This window comes from Triturus cristatus, chromosome 5_1, assembly GCF_964204655.1.
Source record: "Triturus cristatus chromosome 5_1, aTriCri1.1, whole genome shotgun sequence".
In the NCBI taxonomy this organism is placed as follows: Eukaryota; Metazoa; Chordata; class Amphibia; order Caudata; family Salamandridae; genus Triturus; species Triturus cristatus.
The window spans coordinates 808062040-808082587 of NC_140587.1; the positions used below are offsets into that span (position 1 = coordinate 808062040).

Sequence of the window (20548 nt, forward strand, 5' to 3'; positions counted from 1 at the left end):
CCAGGCGGCCAGGTGGGAGGAACGGTGGTGCAGAAATTGTGGTTGGTCCCAGTTGGGGACATAAACTCTGCCAAGCAGCAGTAGAGAGCCATCCAGGATCACCTTCAGCAGGACAAAGTGGCCTTCCAGGTCCATTATCTGAGACACCACACTCAGGGGGTTTCCAACCCACACCCAAACAGTGTACCTGTGCATAGGTGGAGAAGTCAGCAGTGAAGACGTGCCCCCCCAGCGCTTCTGAAGCCAAAGCCCCTCAGTCCTGGTGATATGGACTTTGTGGAACAGGACTATCTAGACTCTTCTGCATTTAAGAAAGGTGTGTATTCTAAAGCGTTTTGAGTGGTTGGAATGCATTTTATTTTCCAGGAAATGATCCGGAGGGGTTGACTGCCCAACATCCCGCGAGGAGCAGTGCCTCCGGGTGCTCTCATGGGAGGGTGCCAATCTCTAGAGGTGGCAGTGCTGGGGGGCTAATAGGTAGGTGGGAAAGGGGGGTGCATGTATAGGCCACCTGGGGGGAGCAAACTGGGCTGCGCATAAAGAACTGTAATAAAGAGAATACATCAGGCAGGGGGCATGTGGGCAACTGCCCAAACTGTCAAACCATTGTTTCTACTAGGGGCGGGGACTGACGAAGCAATAACTGCTGTGAGGTGCAGGCAAGGCTCTTTGATATTGAATAATAGGAGGGAAACATTGTTTATGGGAGTAGAGTGGGACAGGAAAGATCCCCGGACGTTTGCTCCCTGGCCTCAGAAAGCCATGGCTCTAGTCCAAAGAGGAGAAGAATCACTCAATGGGCACCCAGCCTCGCTTGTTCCTCCTGGCTGAGCCATCCGTGCATCAAGTCAGCATGAGCACATCATATTATGTCATCAGACGACTGGAGGGGTCACCCTAGTGGGTGAACCCTGGTCCCATAGGGGTTCTGACGGAGAGTCCTCAATGGGGCCTAACAGGTAGGGCAGTCGATCTCCAATCTGTGTAACCAGGTTCGAGTCTCGGCAAGGACGTGCAACATCCTGTGATTCTGGGCAAATCACTTAATCTCCCCATGCCTAACAAAAATGAATGTGTCCTCATGTAATGCAACTGGTGCTTGCGTAAAGCGCTCTGATACCTGATACCTTCAGGTCAAGTTTGCGCTATATAAAACCCTGTAAAATAAACCTGCATGGCGCTCAGGAATGAGAATGGCAGAGCCGGCTTTACGGCTTCAGCCACCGGTAGGCAAGTCATCCGCAACCTCTGACCTCGGAAGAGGTAGAATTTATATCCGGCTGAAAGGCACAAGGAAAAAAACAACACAGAAATGTGAGGAGAAATATTTACAGGTCTCAGTACCTATGAGGTGAGGAACATGTGAGTTATTTCGTCCCCAGGCATTGTTTGCTGGAGTAAGAGAAATCTTCACAATATTATGGGACGGTAATGCGCACAAGTTAGGGGCAAGTACAAGATGCCATGCGGTGGTGAGATTCAGCCACTTTGAGTTAGGAGAAATGCAATCATGCAAGGGGTCCACTATGTCTAGTTTAGAGGTGTATGCCTTTCTAAATGTAAAAACTCTGTAATTTCAATTTAGTAAAAACTGAGAAGTTTGATATTAATTTGTGAAGCCATTGTGTATTTTATCCATCAGGCGTTGAGAGACAGTTTGTGATATAGAATGATGCTATATAGGATATATGTTCTCTATCTGTATGAACTACACTGTCATTTCAAAAGAAAAGAGGCCTATCATATCAGCAAAGCGCCAGGAGAAAGAGTAAAAACTCGGGACTGGGTGATAGACTATTTCATCACGGCTACTGCTTGAACCCTGCATACCTATGAAGGAATTCATCAATAAAAGGATGAAATTATAAAACGTAGGATGATAAACTGAAAAAATTATGGAGATCTGAAATTGGGAGCATAAAGAAAACAATACCTTAAGGGAATACTCTCTCAAATTCTCTCCTTACACTGCAGAAACAACATTGATCTACAGTAACATGGGATCAAACAGGAACTCAAAGGAATAAGGAAAGTTTGAGCCCAATCTATAGTGGAAATTGAGTGCATAAGACACTTTTAATATTTTTTAAGGAAGAGAGATATGGACCTGTTGTGAATGGAAGTAGAAAAGGTGGATATTGGAACTCCTGTCAAAGTATTACTGTACTATGGAGTGCAATAACACAGTGGGAGTGATGATAGAAAATTATTAGATAAAATATAACAAAAGAGTGGTTGAAGAATAAAATGACTGAATGTGAGGGATTGGATGAGAAGGAGTACAGGATAACCCCAAATCATTAGGATGTGGTTACCTGGTTATGGAAGAGGGATACTAGTATGAACACAGTATGCTAGGGCTGACATTTATGGTCATATGTAATAGAATATATTGGTCTTATTATTGGTTTTATGTTTTATGTCTTTTTATATAGACAAATAAACTTTGTAATGGCGAGAGACATCTATTTATACTGAAGAAGGTGGTTGTGAACAGTAAGAATTCACCAAAACACCTCGATGCAAAAACGTTAAGTACTAAATCGATTAGGCATTGAGTGACATAGTAGATATTAATGATTTGATGATACTTTGCACCTTGACCAATGACCATAATCGATTAGTGACTAAAACAAGACAAATGTGATTCTCTAATGCATTCTCCCTGTTTATGTTTTTATTCATGTGTCTGTTTTTATGTATTTGATCTATGAAATGCCTGTGTACTGTTGTTTGAACTGTTGTCTCTAAGAAATTAAGGGAAATGTGATCTTCTCTTTTCTGTATAGGAACGAGGTTTTATGGTTATTGCCTTGATGAAAAGAATTCCTGCTCTTGAAGGAGGGTAGCTTGACTGCACAACTATTTGCATATATGGATTGATTCGTATTATTGATTAAAGGTTTTTATGAATAAAGCACAATCGTTTTTTATATATTTGTTTCTGTGGTACTATTTTAGTGATATTGGGGGTGCATTTGAATGAATTATGGATTTGTGATAAGAGTATGAAATCGGTGGCTGATTGATCAATAAACCCAAAGGGAAAATTCCTTTTGACTAGATAGTCGCTTTTGGTGACCTGTCCCTTTGGTGAGGGGGGACCATCTCTGTTATTGCTGGTATGGGAGAGTCCAGCGGTGTGGCTCGGGCGAATCAAATCACAGCCTCGAGCGTCCAGCAGGTCAGCAGGTCTTCTCCACTAAGCTTGTGGCTGCTGATCCTCCGATGGCAAGGGTGGAAGGCAGATTATCTAGCCAGGGTGAGAGCTCTCGCTTCAGGCACCAGCCATGTTGACCTCCCCCAGTACGCCCCTCCTTCTTAGAGTACAAATTTCACCAAAGCTGACATACACATATCTATATGCACACTGGGGGTGCTCCAAGGGTCCTCGCTCTCCCCCACGCTCTTCAACCTTTTAATTGAACCACTTACTGTTATCCTCAAAGCATCTAACATTCAATATCATATGTATGCGGATGACACTCAACTGTACATGAAAATCTCTTCCCCTGAAGATATCAAGACACTCAATGGAACCCTGCACAAACCCTAAATTGGCTAACCTCCAACCACCTCAAACTAAATGCCCTTAAAATGGAATTCCTACTCATTTCACCCACTAGGCAAACCCCCATTGTTGATAAGTATCTGAAAAACCTCTCCGCTCTCAACTGCACACCACACATCATTGACTCCACAAAATCACTGGGAATTGTGCTAGATAAGAACCTAAACATGCAAGATCACATCAGAGCATCTATCAAAGGAGCGAACTTTCAACTGAGCATCCTAAGAAAACTCAAACCCTACCTTCCCCAAGATGACTTCAAATCTGCGGTGCAAGCACTAGTCATCTCAAGACTAGAATACTCCAGTGCCACTCTATGCGGGCTACCGAAACTCAGATTAGCCCCCCTCAGAGCATCTCGGAATGCTGCAACTAGGCTCATCACTGGTTTCAAGGAAACCAACCACATCTCTCCGGACCTGAAATATCTCAACTGGCTTCCGTTTGAGTCAAGGATTCAATAAAAAATTGCTTGTATGACCCATAGAGCACTACACTTCAACACTCCTCTATACCTGGCAAATGAGCTCGAACTATCGGGTGGCTTCCGTTCCTCAAGGAGCTCCAGTACATTGCTGCTCAAGCTGAAGAAATTTAAAAAAATAAAAACCTACAATCGTACATTCTCTGGTATTGCCCCGAGAATCTGGAACTCCCTACCTGTGCAAACAAGACTGATTCCTTCAACACTTGCCTTCAAAAGAGAAGTAAAAGCTCTACTGTTGAGCACTGCGCTGAATTAGAAGCTTTTCTCCTTTTGTATCCTATCTTATTCAGCCGATTGATCGGCTACCTGGCAATTGGTAAGGCCCCAATGTCGCCCTCTAATATGTCATTGTGTACCTGATGTATATATCTCTACTTTTCTCCCACAGCTATCTGCCTATGTCTTCCGCAACTCGTATGTAAAGCGCTCCGACACCCTCTGGGGTAATGTTCGCGCTATACAAAACTTTAAATAAATAAATAAAATAAATATATGAACTATTCTCATGACTGAATCAAACTCTTGATCATAACACCTTGAACATATTCAAGACTTAGCTAAGATTAGGGTCCAACGTCTTAGTCTGTGAGTATATGAAAAATACCACATACGGCGCTTCACAAAGCCAAACATTGGGTCACGGTGAAAAGGACATTACACTGGGAAGCTTATTTGATGCTCTCTTCATTAACTATGTGGAACACATAGAAAACAGCACAAATCTATTTACATTAATTATAATCAACATACATTTGACAGAATTAATTACATTCATACCTAGGAATGTACCTAGCGAATCCATTTAAACCAATTAATTTGCAGTTACCTAAATGAATCTTCATTTCTACCATATCCCTTTTTCTCAAAAGTCAAAAAACATGTACAAAGTAAATAGACCATGTGCCAAACATGTACAAGCAATCAACAAATATGGAAAATACATATTTTCACAATGCTGTGCTATTAAATGTGTGCTATTAAATGTACACTTTTTCACTGTTACTCATATAATACAAACGTTTTGCATGTAGTTAATGATACAGTGGGTGCAGACTGCATCAACTGATTTTTTTTTTCAAAATTACTGAAATAGAAACGTTAAGGTGTTGTTTTTTTTTTTTTAGAAAAAAGGCATCATAATTCCACGCAAAGACATTTATATATCCTGAACAATCAACAACGCACAACAACACAAGCTACACTATGCGATCTTTGAAAGTGGTGAGGCCTAATCACTACTACTCAATGGAGCGAGTTAAAGAAAGCCTCACTCACATGACCGTTCAGAAGGGCTCTCTGCTCAAGAAATTGTCAGAAATGGGCCAAGCAGAGCATTTTACAGCACAATTCACAAACATTTGCCAAAAAGCCATTGTTCTTAACAGGCACTCGTGAAAAATACATGTGCTTTCATGGCCTGCTAAGCATGCCTGACCATCCCCAGAAGTGTGCATTTTCAACACCTTTTCCCTAATTGACTCAAAAGACATAGGTGAAAAAAGCAGATCAGAAAATGCAATTTCCCGGCCTATCAATCGTTTGTTATAGCGGCTGACTACACTTCTTCATTTCCCTCCATTCCAAATAGATTCTCTACAATACTTTTGTGGAAGGGGCGGTGTAAAAAAATGTTAAATACTTAAATCTTTGAATTCATCATATAGTTGAGCTCGACATATTTTACAGGCTAATACAGTCAGGCTGTCGCTCAGGACATGGAGGCCTCACTGGTCAGAGAGCAGACTGCTTATACCAGACAAGAGTTTCAGAAAATAGTAGTGGTCATCAATCAGGCACCGTCTTTAACCATATGGCCAAATAATCATAGTGTTCCTAAACAACGGCTGCCCAGATTAAGAAAATACACATGAACCTTCCAACTCAAGCTTTCATTTTGGAAAAGTAAACTCAATTTTACAAAATAAAGCTCATCATTTTCATGAAGACAACTCCTAACATATATCCTTTTCATCATACGTACACATACACATTGAGTGAAAACCATTGATTTGATGTTTTCCGCAAGTGCTCACATGTACTACCGCCATAGATGGATAGATTTTACATGGCTTTTATGCCATGATGCAAACACAACAAGATGATGGAACTTTTCAACCACTCACCCCTAGTCACAAATCTGGGTTTAATCCATTGTTCTTTTGCTCACTATACCACCCCAGTTTGGACACAGCCATATGCAAATCAGTCTTGACCCTGCTTCTGATGGGATCAGTCTAGCCCAGATTCACAAACCTTTAAGGAAGCATCTACATTTTATTTGTACTACATTACACCCCCTTAATACAAAATTAAGAAACAACAATGCATACATTTAAAACCGTGAGTAAATATGCTTCTGAATCTAGGATTTAAAACCATAAACCATAAACTTCAACTGTTTTATAAACTGAAAGCAAAGAGGTGTTGTTACATACCTGTGTCACATTGCAGATTTTTAAAGGCATTTGCTGTGCTATGTTGAAAAGGGGGCATAACGTTGTCCCCGCTCTTTGCTGCAATTCATTTAAAATGTCTCCAGGTCTTGATACTTTTTATTCGATCAACTGCAAAGAATAAGGCAAAATTGTACTGTGAATAAATATGAGATTACAAAGACTTTTTACTAAGATGATTTTGCCAGAGTAAGCTGCAGAAATGCATTTTTGCATTAGACTACACTTATCCATGCACAAAACACTTCATTTATTTTATTGAAGACCCTGAGGTTAAACACTACGGTAAATGAGGTGGAATGACTACTCAGGAATTTAAAATTACTGGCAGTCACTTCTGATATTTTTAAAACTTCACCCCAAAATTGGGAACATCACCAGTGGGAACACAGTTTTCACGAGCCATTACCATAAAATTCCCCATCATCAAAAGGATAGAAGTGACACCTTCTCCTACATCACGGCCAAGACCTGGAACGAACTCCCCCTCAGCATCAGACGAAGCCGACACTGCAAGCCTTCAGAAAGGACCTCAAGACCTGGATGATCTCAGAGCTGCCCGAACCCCCTCCCCCAGCGCCTTGAGACCCTTACGGGTGAGTAGTGCGCTCTATAAATCCCTGATTGATTGACAGTTTGGCATTAACTGGTAGTGTGGGAACTACCAGCAGATGGCCCTGTAATTTCCAGAAATATTTGTAATGCTCTGGACGGGAGCAACCTGATAGCTTATCAATTATTTATTCCTGGAAAATAATTGTCAAGATTAGAATGAGGTACATATTTATGGAAGAACTAATAAGAGAAAAATAAGACAAGAAAGATATAAAGATTTTGAGATGCCAGGTTTGGGATCGTGTGGAGCTCCGTTGTAACAAATCATGAATCACGGTCATAGGCCCTGATCACGAGTAGGTGCTTTTTAGCACACCTGATAAATAATGATACCATGGAGTATGAGACCATGGGGTACGTAATTTATCGGGTGCAATAAATAGCACCTGTTACAAGTTTATGTTTTTGACACACCACAATCCGCATGATACGGTAAATACTTTATGTTTTTCACCTGCTAATTTTGTCAGGTTTGACCTGCCGAAATGTAACGAGCTTTGAGGTATTTTTTGCTGATGACACAATCCTCATCTCGCAAACTCCGCAAGGCTTACAAAACCTAGTAAACACTTTTAACAACTATTGTGTGGAGAAGGGGTTAGAAATAAACTCATCTAAAACAAAATATATGTCCATAAATCCTCAGAAATCCTTTAGAAAGAATTTGGCCTTAAATAATCAGAAATTGGAATATGTGGAGAGTTTTAATTACCTGGGCATCATGCTGGATAGTATGCCTCATTGGAAAGGGCAATTGGAAAAAAGTAAATTAACTTTGAAACAAAATCTAATGCCTATCCTAAAGGTGCACGGCAGTAGTCAATCTAAAGCAATTACGCCGGCACTAGAATTATTTAAAGCAAAGGCCCAATCGGCAGCACTATACGGCGCTGAGGTCTGGGGTTACTCCTGCAACAACACTTTTAGGAAGGAAGAGAATATCTTCATACGCAGGCTACTCAAAATACCATTAAGAACACCGATAACTCCAGTGTTCATGGATATTAACCTTAAAAGGACTGACCATCAAGCCACATTAAGGCCACTACTCTATTGGATTAGACTATGGACAACCCCTGAGCTGAGTGACTAGAAGAATGGACTGTTAGAAATAATTAGGATTGATGAATATAAAAATATTCCCTGGTTAAAACATATTTCCCAGTGGTTTAGAAAGCTTGGGTTCTCCCATTTTTGGGAAAACCCCCAGAACATGTTACCAATCTCAAAAAAACTATTGAAATCTGCTTTTTGGGTATACGTAAAGAATGAAGTATCCTCTAGCTCCACACTAGGTATATTGACGCAGAAATTCTTGTCCATTAAGGATACTCCTGTATTCGAACAATTTATGGACGAGATAAGACCACCATTAGCTAAAACACTGTATTTACAATTCAGATATGGGGTCCTGCAGATTTCTGCAAATACTAGTAGTTGGAGGGGCAATGAAGATGATAGAGGATTGTGTACCCTTTGCTCACAAGAAGCAAAAGAAAATGATGCTCACGTACTGTTTTTCTGCCCAGTTTATAAAAAGCCAAGGGATCGATGGATTAAACCCTTGTGTAAAAACATGGGGTTTAGATTTTTCAAAGAGGCAGAACGTACACTCAAGTCAAATACTTCACAACCAATAGTGTTCATCTTAAGTAGATTCCTATTCAATGTATATCTTATAAGGAACCAGAAAGGATGTAAGCTATAATATTCAAAGGCTGGTTATATAACCTTCTTGCTTGGTTAGACACCATGAATTTTATTTCCTTCCCCTTTCCTAAATATATTATAATAATTTTTTAAATATTATCTGTCTTTTAACTAATTTATATTGTTTTTAGCATAGCTGTGATAGAATTTATTGTGATTGATCTACACACTTATTGCCTGGAATCTGGACTGTGTATTGTACATGTTTTTAATATCTATGTATGTTGCTTTTATGACAAATAAGTCGAAATAAAGCTGGAATTGAATTGAATTGAAACTATCTCTACTCCATTAACAATCTGATTGTGTACTAAATGTATCTTTTAGTGCTAAGTAAACATTACAAAGATGGCAATAGTACCCACATTATTAGATGTGATTGGATATGTTGCTCCCTTAAGGAAAGCCAAAAATGAATATTTCAATGAATTAAAATATGATAAAATTGATCTTAAAAGGAGACTGATCTACAAAAGCAAATGGTAAATTAGACAAAATGAATACCCACAAGAAAAATAGATAAGCTAATTTCTAAATGTGAATTTGTAGTCATTGCACTACAAGAGTGAGTTAGGGTATTTATACAGCACTCTCATACTAAACTAAGCAACTTGAGGAGTAAAACAACTAAGTGCATCCAGTGGAAAAGTCAGAAGATAATCTAAGCTGACAATACATCTAAAGACCAATCTGATTTTCCTCGAAAACATTGGTGTGCTATTTTATGCGAGAAGATATTGAATCCATTAAGAAACTGTATTAAATAAGGGTATCCCTAATGGGTCTCAGCTCATTTTTTTTTTTTTTAGTATTTATTTCTAGTAAAATATATATATATATATATATATATATATATATATTGGCAGCCATTTCAAACCTAAGAAAGGGACCTGGTTAGAACAAGGTAAGGGTTTCAAACGATGCAAGAAATGTAAAGCATGCAGTCACTCTGAGGATGTCAGAGAGGTCACCCTACAGAAGACAGGGAAGTTGTGGAGGATCCCAAAACTGATCCACTGCAATACTGACTATGTTGTATATGCCATCACCTGTCCCTGCCCCAAGTGGTATGTAGGATCAACTACGTTTCCAGTTAAGAAACGTATCTTGGAACATTGGCAAGCAATCACCAACCAAGATCTCAGTTACAGCACCGCCAGACATTTCAGGGAACACCATTCCAGTGATTGGACAAAAGCAAAGTTTTTTGCGCTTGACAGTGTGCCGAAGCATCCTAGGGGTGGCAACAGAATGCAGTCCCTTAGGAGACTAGAATCTCGCTTCATATTGCAGACGGGCAGCCTTTTCCAATAGGGCTCAATAATGATGAAGAAATGTATTCACATCTGTAAGGAATCTTTGTATGTTTTTAGCCAGGCTTGACCCCCTTTTGTGAAACCTGTTATACATATGTATATTTTATGCATTCAATTTTGAATTTCACTTGTATACCCCTTGTGGTTTGGTCCTCCTGGGTTTTGTTTCCGTTGTGTAGGATATAATGGACAATATATAAACCAGAGACGAATTGCTTTACCCTGTTTGGTCAATGTAACATGATTGTTATATGTTCAGTATGTGTCAAAGCACTAATATATTATTATCTTTTTTATTGTTGTTTCTGCAGCTTGGGGGCTCACGGATAGACAAGTTCACTACGAATAGTCACGGATATGACGTATTGATAAGGTTCCTGATATGCGCACATCTATCACTGGATTGATATACACTATGCTAATATGAGGGTACTATACCCCTACGATGCCCCTTTATATTTATATTTATTTTTATTTTTTAGAGATAGACACGTAGAGCTAATATAAGACGAATTTTCATGGTACTATACCTGAATTCATTTTGCTAGCACTGAAATGGTTTAGCATTGATCTGATCATGTTGTACGTTAACCATCACGTAAGAACTCTCCCCAAATGCGAAACAAACCTTGATTGTTGTGCACTGACCATCACTGTTTAGTACCTCAGGAATACCAATTTATTTTGCTCTATATTCATGCAATGTAGTAAGCTCTGAGTGCAGCGTTTTACTTTTCTGAGATTTTTGTTTTATTATTGTTCCCACAATTAATTTGAAATTAATGATAGTATGGGTCGATAATACAATTGTATAATTATCTTTGTCCATGAACTACTATAGTTGAGAAACTCCTACGACACTGCATAATTGCTGTTATTTTCCCAGGTCCGACTAAGTCTGTTTTCACTTTCACCCAATGCACGCTGTGACGTGCTGAAATCACAAATGTATTATATACTTCCTGGTTCACCAGAAAGATCATGTGACCAAGTCTGCGTGTCAGTCGAAACGCGTCTTCTGCCCCTTGTGTAAAATAAACTTACACTTTTCTAGCAAGACTGGTGTGGCTCGTCTTCTTTTCCGTGGATTTGTGGAGAGGAACTTCTGTGCAATATATATATATATATATATATATATATATATATATATATATATATATATCTATATATCTATATATATATATTTATATATATATATATATATATATTATCTACTGGCGGTCGCCAGTAGATAGTTATAGTTACAACCTAGTTCCCATAGGAAATCTCAAAATTCTATTTTGAATAACTTTGGCGCCGGTTGACGAATCCTCGCGAAATTTCCAAAACGAATGGGTCGCTTCGCTCAGCTCCTACCCTGAAAGTCTCGGGGTGATTCGTCAAGCGGGGGCCGAGAAAAAGGGGGGGGCCCAAAACGCGTTTTCCCCATGCATTTTTCCATAGGACCTTTAGTCGCAGCTACAGCCCGAACGGCTGAACAGAATTACGTGAAATTTGGCAGAGAGGTAGCCATAAGGTCAAGGAAGTGCCTTTTGCAGGTCTGGTGTAAATCTGTTCAGTATTTCCTGAGAAAATAGCATTTAAAAGCATATCAATATCTATACGCGCGCACCGTGCGCGCACGGTGCGCGCACCCTGCCGTGCGCGAGCGCAATTCTGATTGGTTGTTTAGATGTCGGTAAACATTCGAATCGGTCGAAACCAGGAAGAGTCGGCCGCCATTTTGTCTCTCGCAGTCTGAGGGGGTGAAAAAAAAAAGGTGGAGAACGTGAAAAGGGGGCAGAGTGGACAATTCCTGACCCCCTAGCCTTGGTCAGGGGGTCACAGAAGGACCCCCAAGGGAGAAAAAACTTTTTTTTTAAAATGGCGAGGTGCGCGCACCACGCGCGCACGGCACGCACTGCGAACAGTGGGCACTCGGTGCGCGAAGCGCACCGAGCGCCCACAGCGCGCGCACGGTGAGCGAAGCGCACTGTGCGCGCACGGTGCGCGCACCGAGCGATTTTGATGACATATGTGTCTTTATGAAAAATAAATATTTGTAATATATGTATAGCTAAAGATTAATGGAAGAAGACATGGGTAAATAAGTGTCTAAATACAGTGATGTAATATCTGACGTCATCAGCAGAGGATTGCGGTCGTGTGAGTTATAGTTGCCTGCACTAACTATAACGGGGGAATTTCATTGGTTTTTTACGAGTGAAATGTCCAGCTAACTATAACATGTGTGAAACCTATGGTTTTTTAATGAATATATATAAATATATATATATATATATATATATATATATATATATATATATATATATATATATATATATATATATATATATATATACTACCGCCAGTAGGTAGTTATAGTTAGGACCATGTTTACATAAGAGAAACATTTTTTGACTTGCCTATATCTGTGCCATCATTTGATGAATCTTGCTAGTTGTGCATGGAAAGTTTTGGGGTGATCCGTCAAGTGGGGTCCGAGAAAAAGAGGGGAGGGCAAAAAAAGTGCATTTCCCATATTAATTCCCATAGAGCACTGGACACGGCTGCCGCCCAAAACGCTTAATGGAATGACACCAAATTTAGGAGAAAGGTAGATTTTGTTCTGCAGATCACATTTTTTGTTATTTAGTGTAAATCTGTTTAATAGTTTTCAAGAAATTAAAGGAAATCCAAATGTGTATATCTGGGAGGAGCCTAAGCACAGATCTCATGGTGAGATCTGATTTGCTGTCAGCACTTCAACCAGAAAGTGATGGCAGCCATCTTGGGACCAATATGCATTATGACACCCCATTCAAATGCATTGTAGTGAATGGCAATGTTTTGAGGGACACAAAAAGGAGAACGTATAAAGGGTGATAACAGGTTTTAGTTACAATATAAATCATCTGTTGCTGAGGTGATTTTACTCTGTGAAAAAGCCTTCTGCTGGGATTTAAAGAATCATGTTTGAGAAAAACAGTTTTCTCATGATTTTACCTTGGAGGTTATAGAAGAGGCTCCAGAAACTAAAGTGAGAGCATATTTTCTGTAAATTCACATTATGTTTCTTAGCCATATAAGAATGAAGTCTCACATTCTCAGTAAACCATGTACTTCCAACAGGAGCAGCCTGTCAGTTAATTCCCTTGTGTTCTACTGCATACTCCCAGAGTGTTCTAAAGCACAACTAGAGCGCTAACAGTGTTACTTATCACAAACGTGTGGAACACCTGAAGTGATCTGGATTGAATGAAACTGGTAAAACTTAAAACATTTCATTTAGAAAGGAACAAAATTAGGGATTTCTTTTTTCATAGAAATTATGGTTAGTGCTTTAGAAAGAAAAATTAGGAAACGCTTAAAGTGAGATCTTAAATATCTTCCTCTTCTATTTCATTAAAACATTCTGACATGTAGACTGAAACATACCCTTTCAACACCAGCAGCAGACTGCCTGTTAACTCCCTGGTGATCAGCAGTTTACTTCAGAGTTCTGATGTTCAGCTAGAGTGCTATCATTCTGAATTTATGCCAAAAGTGTGGTACATCTGACCGCCATTTTAAAACACTGTAACATAATGCAACATCAGTGATGGGTGATATCACAAGCTGTATCAATCCATAATTCATAAATGTCCAAAGAACAATCGACAGGCCAGGTTCCAAATATAAAGAAAATGTTTTCACGTTAATTCCAGTAATTTCAACAAAACATTTTCATGTTCACTATACAACGAACTTGACAGCCTATGCGTTTCGTCCTTTGCTGGACGTCATCAGGGCTGCAATGAAAAAAATATACAAATCAACACTCATTCAATACAATACAATACAATACAATAGTTCGCGCTATATAAAACTTTATAAATAAATAAATAAAAAACAATTTGATAACTTGATTATGTAAAGACCTCCCTATCTCCATTCTATGCTTCATAACCCAAGATCCTAACATTAGATACTTCAGACAAAGTAGTATATCATTTCTTTATACAAAAATAATGTATTATTTGTTTATACATGTTAATTCATTTGTACAAATAATATCCAGATCAATAATGTCTCTATACTTTTACGCAGCTAAACGTATTTGAGTACCCAGTATCATGCACTCAGTTCTTTATTGGATTGTTTTATCCTAATGTTATTATTACTAATGAGGTAAACCTTGTTCAATAAACCTTATTTACAAAATCTGACCGGACTCTTTAGTCCATTTTATTTTGTTTACTCAAGAAATTAATTAAATAGATGAGGGACATACCTAAATTTAAGTTCTGCACTCGTTTGCTCCTTAACGTTGTGAGCTCTTTTTTCTCTGACAGTTTTTAACTCATTAATATCCAATCTCTAAAAGTAAAATATGACATCAATTGATTATTAATGATCAATGGGGGTGTAGGATGCACACCTGTTTCATCCAGACTATACTTGTCTTTCATCACGAGAATGCGTGCGTTGCTGGAGTAAGTGCCTTGCCCAATCGACACTGCGAATATGAACACATATTTCAAAGTGTGGGGCGCATGTCGCCCCACCCTCAGCCGCACTGCTGACATGCGCTACTTTTTTGCGCCTGTGTTCCAACTTTCTGCTAATAATCCATTTATTCAAGTTTCATAAAGTTTCACTTTTTAATCGCTTTTGGTGCAATCCACACGCAGGAATAAAAACATGGAAAAATAATCACCGATTTCCAGTCAAGCAAGTCCCCCCGTGTTTCTACTTTGGCTGCACAAAAAATATATATAGTCAAATACATTTACCGATTGGTCCGTATAACATTTAAAAGGAGAATAGAGCGAAGTGTTCGACGACAGCAGGATTTATCGGACCGGCTGTTAGTGGACACTAGCGCGTGGCGGCATTTACGGGTAAGCAGTTGAAGGTTTCTTGAAACCTTCTTCTTTTTGCTGAACACGCTTAAGTTGGAAAGGGCATATTAATTCAGCATATTGCTGTTAACTGTTTTTCAGAGGGAGAGGCGTACTTAGTAGCGATCGTGAAACTAAGTGTGAATCAGTCTTACTGCATCAGCCCAGGGGTTTCTTTTTACTTAATATATGACAGTTCTAAACGGCAAAATAGTACAGATTATCCCTAGAGACAGTTGCCTAGATGACTGCTGGTTTATTGACGAGCAGTGAAACTATATGAGTGTTTTGAGAATGGTTCTTTTCTTTTCTTGTCTTTTGGATACAGATTTATAATTTAAATAATAACAAGGATTGTGATTGAGGATTTTGAAAATTAGATATTCAGGATGAATAAAGTTATTTGTAGAAGGTATGTACCACTACAATATATATTGTTTGGGTTAGACAATATGAATCTCTTTGGAATTTTGGATGAACATAGGGTACTCACGAGGACCAATTTCTTCTGTTCTAGTGTTTTTGTATAAGAAGATTATCAAGTTGTGTGTGAAAAATATATATACTACCACGTTGGACTCTAATACAGTGAGGAACAGGGCTGAACTGAGTAATAGAAAATACAACTAAAACAGAAAAATTAGACAAATTAGGTAGGTGTGTTGATAGCAATAGGGAGAGGAATTAGGTCAAGTAGAATGAATGTGTTAATAATTAATTGATGTCATATTTTACTTTTAGAAATTGGATATTCATGAGTTAAAAACTGTCAGAGAAAAAAGAGGTCACAACGATAAGGAGCAAACGAGTGCAGTGCAGAACTTAAATTTAGGTATGCCCCTCATCTATTTAATTGATTTCTTGAGTAAAAATAAAAATGGACTAAAGATTCCAGTTAGGTTTTGTAAATAAGGTTTATTGAACAAGGTTTACCTCATTAGTAATAATAACGTTAGGATAAAACAATCCAATAAAGAACTGAGTGCAAGATACTGGGTACTCAAATACGTTTAGCAGCGTAAAGGTATAGAGACATTATTGATCTGGATATTATTTGTACAAATGAATTAACATGTATAAACAAATAATACATAATTTTTTGTATAAAGAAAATATATACTACTTTGTCTGAAGTATCTAATGTTAGGATCCTGGGTTATGAAGCATAGAATGGAGATAGGCAGGTATTTACATAATCAAGTTATCAAATTGTTTTTTATGTATTGAATGAGTGTTGATTTGTATATTTTTTTCATTGCAGCCCTGATGACATCCAGCAAAGGACGAAATGTGTAGGCTGTCAAGATCGTTGTATAGTGAACATGAAAATGTTTTGTTGAAATTACTGGAATTAAAGTGAAAAAAATGTCTCTATATTTGGAACCTGGCCTGTCGATTGTTCTTTGGACATTAATGAATTATGGATTGATACAGCTTGTGATACTGAGAAGACGCTCCTTTCACTTAAATTATCATTTGCCATTTTAATACAATCGAAGTGGAAAACTGAAAGCATTTCTATTGAGGATACTGCAGTATATGAGTAGCTTAGGGAGCATAATAACAAATAAGTCTACCAAGATGGCCACCAGAGAGGAAAGAGCTCAAATGTAGCAAACATATCACCCAAATCTAGCCCAAGTATAGCCCACTGACAGAAGTGTGCAAAACACTTAATTTATTTGTCTTTTTGCAGTTTTATATAGTGCAGACTCGACACCAAGGTATTGGAGTGCTTTAAATGAGAATTAGATAGATTACATAAGGACATATTCCTTTTAGGATTTAGGCATGGGGAGATTAAGTGATTTGCCCACAATCATAGGATGTCGAGCTGACGCTGAAACTCAGACCTGGTTCCCCAGTTGCAAATTCTGCAGCTCTGGCTGTAACACCACATTCTCTCCCCTAAGTGCAACATATAATCAAGCGACCAACTAGATAAAAAACATCAAGAAAGCACATAATTTGAAAGTGCTTTGTCGCTATTTGAAAACTTAGAAAATATGCACTCTTTTTAGTTTTTTTAGAGCACACACTATAAATTCTATGGGAATAAGCTCCTCTCATTTTTATAATTTCTAAAGGAAATGCTTTAGGTATTACAGTTTTGATTACATCAAGATGACGTCAGGTGTGCCACACTTGTGTAATAAACATAGAATGTAAGCAATCCAGTTGTTCAATAGAATACTGTGGGGAGGTAGATGTCAGTGGCAAGGACTCAGATAATTAAGGGCAGGGAGGAAGTTGCAGAGGCAACAAGTTGACCATGCTGGGCAGGTGGGAGGAGCAATGGCAGCACAAAGGACCAAGGAAGGCAGGAGAAAGGGGGGCAGGGGCAACGAACCAGCCATGCAGGACAGTCAAGGGAGGCTGTGGGGCTATACTTGACCATTGAAGGCAGAGGGAAGAGGCAGTGGAAGAACAACCATTCATGTCAACAGACCCGAATCAGTCAGGAGACTCCCTGTGTTTTTAAGCCCAAAAGGGATGCATTTTATCTGTGTCCTGCCCGAAATCTGCTCTTTGTCAATGTAAGAAAATGGGGAAAATCAATTCTTACCAAGTTCAAAATGTTAGCAAGTATGGTATATTGGATCACTGATGTGAGGAGGAATGGGGTAAGGACATGGACTTGGATAACAGAGGGCAGGAGGAAGATGGGCAGGAGCACCAAACTGACCTTACAGCGCAGGCGTCACGGGTTGTTGCATCAGAATACACCACACAGGGACAGCAGGATGGCAGTGCAGCACAATGGACCATGGAAAGCAATAGGGAGGAGACAGGAACATGCACATGGACAATAGAAAGCAGACGGGAAAGAGGCAAGGGCAGCAAGCTGACAATACTGGAAAGACAAGAGGACGGTTGCAGCATAACAGACCATGAAGGGCAGGAGGGAGGGGGCAGGGGCACGACAAAAGACAAGGCAGGAGGGAAGGGACAGGAGCCAGCACATGGAAAATGGAGGGCAGGGGCAAGGGGGCTGGGCTGGAGCAGCAAGCTGATCAAGGGGTGCATGCAGGATGGGTACTAGAAGCACAATACACCATGAAGGGCAACAGTGAGACTATAATGGCATACACACAGACAACAAAGGGAAGGTGAGAGAGTGGGAGGGGGTCAGGAGCAGGAGGCTGACCACACAGAGAAGGTTGGAGGGGCTGTGGCAGCACAGAAGGCCATGCATGGGAAGCAAGAGGGTTAGTGGCAGCACAACCACCATGGTGGGCAAAAGGGAGTGGGCCAGGGTATGCACAAAGGACCATGGAGGACAGAACAAATGGGGTGGGGCTGCACACAGGCAAGAGAGGGCAGGGGAATAGGCTTCACAATAGACGCCGTGGGATAGGTAGGAGGTGACTTTGCAGCACAGCAGAGCATGGAGGGCAGAAGGGAGTATCAGCAAAATGAACCATGGAGGACAGTTGGGAGGGAATAGGGGCATGGAACTTGGACAGGCAGGGTGGAGGTGGCAGGGACAGGTGGCAGTCATCTGACCATTCTAAGCAGATGGGTGGGACAGTGGCAGCTCAGCAGAACACTCAGAGTAAATAGTAGGGGCAGTTGCAGGTCCATAGAACAGGGTGAGCAAAAAGGAGGAAGCAGGGGCAAGCACACAGACATCGGAGGGAGGAGGAAAAGGGTAGGGGCAGCAAGCTAAGCACAGAGGCTAACCACAAGGGCATTGATGGGGCAGAGAATTGGGAAGAGTGGACAAGAACATCAAGCTAAATGGAGGGCAGTAGCAGCACATTGGACCATGCAGGAGGGAAGGGGCTGCTCCATGGACTCGGACAACAGAGGGTAGGGAGGCGGGATGGAGCAGCAAGCTAACTATTCATGGCAGGCAGGAAGGGCAGTGGCAGAACAATGGACACACAGAGCTGTAATGAGGGAGCAGGGGCATGGACTTGGACAATGAATGGCAAGGCAGAGATGGGACAGAAGCAGCACGTTTGGGTGGGAAAGCACAATGCCAGGCCAGACCCTGCGTCCAACTCCACCCCCCCAAACGTACATTGAGATGGGCATTTTTCTTAATGATAAAAAAATAGAAATTTACTGAAAAAACCAAAGGTTACAGGGACGATACAATTAAGAAATATAATTTTTTTTAAACCTTGGAAATTCATAAAAAAACAAAGGTTGCAGGGATGTTATAGTTTGGTTCAAATTTTACAAGCACAAAAAAATAGAAATTCAGCTGTTAAAGTTATTTCAAGTAAATGTGACTTGTTCCATAAGGTAACAACAACTCACGCTAGTTACCCCAGATAATGCATCACTCATGACATCTTCTATGACATCTTTGATCTGTCCGCGGCTTTTGACACGGTCGATCATAACATCCTTTTGGACCGTGTCAATAATGCCGGGATCCAGTGGCGGGCTCTGGATTGGCTCTCCTCTTTCCTTAGCTATAGATTTCAATCAGTTCGTCTTGCCAATTTTTTGTCTAAAAAGAGGAAACTCTTCTGTGGAGTCCCTCAGGGCTCCTCCCTTTCCCCGCTTTTGTTTAATCTTTATCTTCTCCCATTAATCTCTTCTCTTCGGGACAGGGAAGTTGTAACCTACAATTATGCGGATGACCTTCAGCTGATTTTCAATATCAGCATCCTCCCTTCTTCGCTAAACCACTTTCAGGATACTATGACATTTATCAGCGAATGGATGAATGGAAACCAGCTGAAACTTAACCCTGATAAAACTGAGTTAATTCTCACGGGTGGCCCTGCTAACCCATGGAACTCTAACTTTTGGCCTCCCCACTTAGGCAACCCCCCCATCCCAGTTAGCTCCGCTAAGAGCCTTGGAATACTAGTCAGCAACGACCTATCGATGAAGGCCCAGATCAGCTCCGTGGTCTCAGCCGACTTCTTCCAATTGCGCCGAATCAAAAAGATCAGTAGATTCCTTTCTCAAGAAGCCTTGACCTTGGTAATCCTAGCCCTGGTCGTCTCCCGACTGGACTTCTCCAACTGCCTTTACGTTGGCATCCCAGCTTATCAGCTTAGACGCCTCCAACTTGTCCAGAATCAGGCGGCCAGGTTGATCTTCCATCAGCCTAGATGGCATCACATCCAGCCTCTTTTGAAGGAACTTCACTGGCTACCTGTGGCCAAACGAGGTCTTTTTAAACTGGGGTGCACCATTTTCAAATCCCTGTACGGAAGCTCACCAGCTTTCATTTCATCTAAAATCATACGCTATGTTCCCAACCGGCTTCTCCGGTCCCTCCATCACAACCTGCAAGTCATCCCTACTTTCAAACGTAAAACAATGGGCGGCGCTCGTCTTGGAGTACTGGCACCGCAGTTCTGGAATTCACTCCCGCTGGAGATAAGAACCGCCTCCACCTATGCCTTATTCAGGAAACTTCTGAAGACTCGGCTCTTTTCTCAGGCTTATGACAACTAGTTCCTGTCCCTTTGCCGCCTCATGTCTCTCCTAGCGCCAATAAACCGTTTGGTGAACGTGCGCTCTACAAATTCTATGTAACATAACATAACAATATCACTGTAAAA

At 40.3% G+C, this 20548-nt stretch overlaps 1 protein-coding gene across 2 annotated transcripts in view; it reads right to left on the bottom strand.

Annotated features, from left to right (window-relative positions):
* Positions 1-20548, bottom strand: part of DLGAP1 (DLG associated protein 1) — a 1292753-nt gene that overhangs the window by 919223 nt on the left and 352982 nt on the right. For both annotated transcript variants that reach the window (XM_085605839.1, XM_085605838.1), the window contains exon 3: positions 6494-6622. The gene's annotated coding sequence lies outside the window, so the exon portion shown is untranslated. The remainder of the gene's footprint in view (positions 1-6493; positions 6623-20548) is intronic.